General features: G+C 43.1%; 1 long non-coding RNA gene across 1 annotated transcript; it reads left to right on the forward strand.

Annotated features, from left to right (window-relative positions):
• The first annotated feature begins 1,505 nt into the window (after positions 1-1,505).
• On the forward strand, positions 1,506-5,792 carry LOC146174802 (uncharacterized). Its single transcript, XR_014701967.1, has 3 exons — positions 1,506-1,647; positions 1,881-1,946; positions 5,698-5,792. It is a non-coding gene; the product is annotated as an uncharacterized LOC146174802 (long non-coding RNA).
• Positions 5,793-6,260: the final 468 nt, after the last annotated feature.

Here is a 6,260-nt window from a genome sequence, read left to right on the forward strand (position 1 = left end):
ACCGTCGTGGCGCTGCAATCGACGAACGCAAGCCCGGCTCCGCTGCGTCGGGAAAACCCCTATTCTAAAACTCGCCGCTCGGCTAGCACGTTACGCCGCCGCGCGCTATTTCCTTGGGGGCCCCAAGCCTTGGGTCCCCCTATTCTAAAACTCCCTATTTAGCTTACCGGAGACGTACAGACGTAGACGTATCGGACGCCTACTGCGCATGCGTGAAAACTGCCGATACGTACAGGCACTGGAGACGTACTCCGGAGACGTATGCCGCGTGACGTCCAGCTTGCCGTAATCTCGCGAGATCTCACGAGATTTAAGCAGCCATGGAGCCGAGCCGCCAAGCTAAGCCAAGCGCCGATGAGATGGTGCTACGAGTGTTTGTAGAGTGCTGCTGTGCGCAACGGGCCACATAGTTCTCCCGTTTTCACATTGGCGTCATCAAATACTGTAATACCCTTGCCCCGGCCGTGCCAAGAAAACATCACGCGCAAGCGTTTCAGTGCGGCGGACGACCAGCAAGTAGCTCGAGATCACCACCATCCTGTACATACACTGTACAGCGCAGGGAGAAGGCGCCGTCGAAAGAAGTTGCAACGATTTCTAGGGATCCGCCGACGGCGAACGAGCGCTCGCTCCGCTGCGCAATGAAGGCGTTCGCAAAGGCCCTTGCAAGCCATCCAGCGTCAGAAAAAAAAAATGATTCTGGTAAGTCACTACCCACTACCTTCTCTGTTCAGACGATCTGACTGGACAGCGGACTGTCCGAGCGGAATAATTAGGTATCATATGTGACGAAAACGGCACTTTCAACTTCGAGTAGCTCGGAATGGCAGTGACTCGGCGTCTGCCGATCGCGTGCGCTCCGAGTAGGAGTGGTGGTGGATGATGCTTTCCCACGATACATACGGCCCGCCCGTCTGAACACCGCCTAGTCGATTGCTGGGGAATAGCAGCGCAAAGAAAAAAGCCACTTACGTTGTGCGAATTAGATACATGATATTTCAGCATTTTTGCTAAGCATGGCTCGAGTTGCATAATATAATACACGTCGTGTAGCTGCTTTTGTTTACATGTGCATGTAAATGTGCACAGCCACCAGGAGCCACAATAAATGAAAATTGTTTGCAAGATTATTTACTTTATCTTCTCAGACAATTGTCTGGCACCATTAGCTAACAGCACATGCTGAATGCAGTGCCAAAGCCAAATATTGCAAGAGGTCATTTAACTTTTTTTTGCTCCAAGCTTATGAACTTGTGTCCCTGTGTCAGCACGTGAAATGAAGTATTTTATGCTGTTGGACAAAACATTCAGGCACTGGAAGTCTTATTAGCATTTACAAGTCGCAGAGGCTGAACTGGTCTGCTCATTGTGTTATAAAAACACCTGAAAATTAAAAAAGGATCCTTGTTAAGGACCATTGCATTGAATGAAGGCAACAGTGTCTGCGTCGTGGCACTTTTCTACTGTCCTGGCACAACTTTCAGCTGCACAATTAGATCCTGTATTATGTTGGCAAGTTAATTACCAATCATCTGTGTCTCATATGGTTATTCCCTTTCAGATGAAAATGAGCCTGCAAGTGCCTGAATGACATGGTGCCCAGAGATACTCATGATGATGAAAGCAATCATGACAACTCCCGGAATAGCAAGCGACAACACTTCTTATATTACTTTCTTCAATGTTCTTGTTGAACATGTTACAGCTATTTACAAAGCACTGCAATGTTCAGTCTTGATTCTCTTACTGCAGTGTACAGAGTGTAGCCAGAGTGCTAAAGTAAGCTCGTGCATGTTGTTATGCACCGGAAAACAGCCCAAGATCTCATGACTGCAGAAATAATTATTTCTTTCATTTGTTTGCTTGCTTCCATGGCACAGCCACAAGTCTGCACAGTGTGGAGCCGCTGCCGTCAACACCAAGCCTGCAGTCAGTGCCCTTGAGGGGTGAGGACATATTTACGTTATTTTGAGCAGCACCAATTTGTAAAAAGTTTTATTTATCTCAATGCCTTAACAACTTACTATAGTTTAAAACTCAAGACTGCTTAGTACAACTGCACTAGAATCTAGTTGTTAGCTTTTGCATTCCTGCCAAAACTATGCATGGACCAGCAGCAGCAACAGTGCATTATACAAAATGCAATGGCCTATGAAAGCAATGATAAATGAAATAAATGAGTAGGAAAACAAATTATTCACAAATTTTCATGTTCATGGTGCACACTCATGAGACCATCGCAATGCTTTGTGTATTGTTATGCTTGTCTCAGACTGTTTTGAACCTGCACTCCATTTGGTGGCATGACTGAGTCTTCGGTTTGAGAGAAGAATGACGTTTCGAAGATGAGAGAACAAAAACAATGAAATTTGATTGCACTTCTGCAGACTTATGTACATACTTCAAAGGTCTTAACAGCAAAAGGTCAAAAGCAAGTTCATAGCAATGATAGACTATTGAGCCTCTTGCCCAGGGCCAGTATTGTTTTTTTTTTCTCCACAAGAAACCTTTAAGCAATCAATCCAGCCCTCTCACAGAACTTTGGCCAATAAAACACGGCACATCTCTTCGGGTCAATCAGCCAGTCAATCAAACAGTATTGCTAAGCAATGTTCCTGCAGTCATACCTTGGGAACAGGTGAGGAGACATAGAAACTTCCTTTTTCACATCGATAGCGTTGCAATAGTCGAACAAGGAGTCTGTCTGCCAGAAAAACACAGAGCATGTCTGATGTCACATACAGCGGATCAAAACAGCATCTGTAGAACTCAACTCCTAATGGATCAGTGTAATGGTTTTATGGCCATGTCCCTTCTCCCAAACGGCCACCGTATCTTCCTGTGCGGTGTGGCCTCAGGCACCCCTCTCCAGAATGTATTCATCATCGGGCAAAGCGTGGGAAGTTCCCACATGCTTTTTCTTTTTGCGGCTTCACACTTTTGTGTGATGTTTGCCTGGACGCGTGATGCATTTCCAGCTCTTAGGTCATTGCAGCATGCTGCTGTGCATGTGCATAATCAACGCGAAAGCTCAGAAGTAATATTTTATAGAGACATTTCTACCGCAATTACCCATTTGGTGAATTTTATTTATCCTCAAGAAAAGGATGGCAAAATTATATTATTGTTTACTCCACCCTCCACTGTGGTCTTAATGCATTGGTTGATGTGAAAAAATGATTCAATTTGTTTTCAATGTGCATCAGAAGGAGCGTTCACTGACATAAAATAACATCAAATACCATGGAAAATCTTTTGCATATGCCAGCAACAGGCAAGTCCCAGTATAGATTGCTGTTGAACATGACACTTAGTATTCTCTGCGGGCCTACAATTGTAATGCTCCGGCTCTCATTGCTGACAGCACGATTAAAATTTTTTTTTTCTGGGAAAATAATCAGCGTTGTCTTTGAACAATTTATATTAAGTTTGTTTGATTGAAACCACAACAATAATGTTAACAGGAAGGCTTTGCTTTGCTTTGTCAACGTGTCTGCATCAGTGCCCGTCATAATAGAACAGTCATCTGCATGTGGTGGTGGCAAAACTAATAAATATCCAACAGGTGCAAGATAGGTGTCAACTTACCCGCAAAGATGACGGCTTGGAGTCCTTGGACATGGGCGACGTCAGCTAGTCGGATTAGACCTAGCAGAGTTTCAGGGCTCGACAGTAGTTTCCCAAAATTATTTTTTGTCTCTCGATTTATATTTTAGATTTCTGGACACGCCCATATCATATGTACCAGATCCACCCTATATATGTACGACAAATTTAATGCATATGTCGATGTGGGCAATGTCTTTGATGAACACTTTCAACAACAGTGGCCAAAGGAGACTTCCTTGTGAAACACTGTTAGTGACTGTTAGATCGTTCAAATGGTGATTACTCAGGCATGCTATTTGTGCTTATTCTCCTCTCCTTCGGGGCAAGTGCCAAGGGATATACCCTACAACATGTGTGCAATTCTGTTCACAACTATATAATCACACCAGGTAGATTGCTACAATGAGAATTCACTGCCTTTTCTTTTCCTTTCTTTTTTTTTTTCATGAAATTCTAGTTTAGGATTCGTAATTATCAAAATGCCCAATTGCTTGTCCATGAACCTTTTGTACTTGCTATATACCATGGCCTATTCCCCGCCGTGGGTATGTGCCATTACCACCAAAGACAGTCATCAATGGGTCTGATACATAGGTCAGGGGTGGAAGCAGGCTCAAGCATTTTGGAGCAGCTTTGGGAGCAGCGAGACAAGAGTTTTGGAGCAGCTTTGGAGCAATGAGACAAGAGTTTTGGAGTATTTGAATTATGTTTTGGAGCAGGTTCCCAAGGTCAAATGCCTCTGATAATTGTAGTAATTGTTTTTCTCTTTCTGACAGAAAAAGATGAGCTCTTCCTTTTTATGCAAGTTCAATGCCTCTCCAACTTCGCACTCATTTCTGACAAGACAACGGCCAACAACTTGAAACAGACTAGCAGCAAACAAAATGCTTGCTGGTGTGCTTTATAACTGAACACCTAGTGTGACCTTGTGACCTAACGCATTTGCCTATTCTGACTTGACAGATTCAAATGTCAAGTTTACCACTTCAATGTACTCAAGCAATGCCACTAATTTGGAGCTCAGATTAATGGACATGACATTTCTGCTCTCTATCTTGTGCATATCCCTTTTTGATCCTATGCCTGTGCTGATAAATTCCTGAGCAGTGGTCAGTAGTGCCTTCAGGAAATGTAGATGGCACTGAAGGGTAGCCTTTTCATCCTTCAGCATTTTTACTTCACTACCTCCTTCCAATAGTTTTATCATTCTTTGCTTGAGCAATGCTGGGGCTCATTTTTTAAATCTTGGCAATAGGCCCTGTATGGCTTTCCAACACTCTTGAGACGCTTCCTAGTGAGTGACATCTTTGGAGTACCAACCCATAACGATTCAAGTATGATTTTGTCTGCCGTAGGCCCGACAAGCTTGTTACTGAAAAAGAGGCTCGATAGGTGCCTGCTTGTTCTTAGACCACAACCATTAGAATAACTCATGTGCTTTTTCCAGTCGGACAAGTTTCCTTCCTGAACGACTCACGGTAGTTTGCGCCTATCTGCTTCGCTTGCTGCTCTTGCTTCTCCCTCCACCGGCGATTCAAAAGGCTGAGAGGAGGTGCTACGTCACATGCACAGTGCATTTTTTTTGCAATTATCTCCAATCGCCAGTGACTCATATTAAATTTACTTGCAAACAAATATTTATTATGCCACATGCTTCCTTCCCTTACAAAAATTTCGTTTGTATTAAGCCCAGTGCTAGATGCGTTATATCTTTGCCACTGGTGCAAAGACATTGTTTGCGTGTTGCACTAAATTTGATGGTAGAACATTAAAACAGCCAATTTGGAGCAGTTTTGGAGCAATATTGCATTTTGGAGCAGGATAGAGCAGGAAAAGCAGTTTGGGAGCAGAATGGAGCAAATGGAGTGGCAATTCCACCACCGATAGGTGCATTCACAAGAGGAGACTGCTGCACTTCTGTGCCATGATATAGGGGTATGCCATATGCCCAGACATTTTATGAATAATCATGTGCGTAGTTATTCACTGCAATACCAGCTGGAGAGCAATATTAAACAACCTCCAGCTTTCTCATAACAGCTTTAATTTTACAGTAATTTCTGTGAACACTGCACCTTTTCATTCCAGGAAGGTAGAAGAATACAACACGGATGTTTTATGCAGCACATGGTGACGAACACTGCCCCGTGTGAAGATGGACATGTGGAGATCAGCTGGTGAAATCTTTGCAATCAGTTGACAAGATGCTGATTGCGCTGATGAAAGAATGAAAGTTATTTATGTTGGCACTATATCACATTGCAGATAACACCAGTTTATTTTCTCCAAAACCCTCTCGACCATGTTCACTTTGCCAAATAAATCCCAAATACATTTTTGCAACACAAATGCTGTCGGTGTGTTTCTGTTCTTGCATTTTATGGTGCATAAGTAGCTAAGGCTACAGTTTCGCAAATACAGGTCCAAAATTATCTGCAAAGGGCATTACACTAATTTTAAATTGCATATTTTAAGAAATATTTGTATTGTGAGAATTGTAAACATATCAATGACTCGAAAAAAAAAATATGTGCGCAACCTCTCTCAAGTGAGCCTCAGCTACAACGTTGAAAACACTGTTAGTGGCCTGTGGTCACCACTTCACCAAAAGAAATTCAAAATGTCCCGTCACATAGGGGTAATTGCTAAAA

The sequence above is a fragment of the Amblyomma maculatum genome, chromosome 11, assembly GCF_055883805.1.
Source record: "Amblyomma maculatum isolate TAMU_Amacu chromosome 11, ASM5588380v1, whole genome shotgun sequence".
NCBI lineage: Eukaryota > Metazoa > Arthropoda > Arachnida > Ixodida > Ixodidae > Amblyomma > Amblyomma maculatum.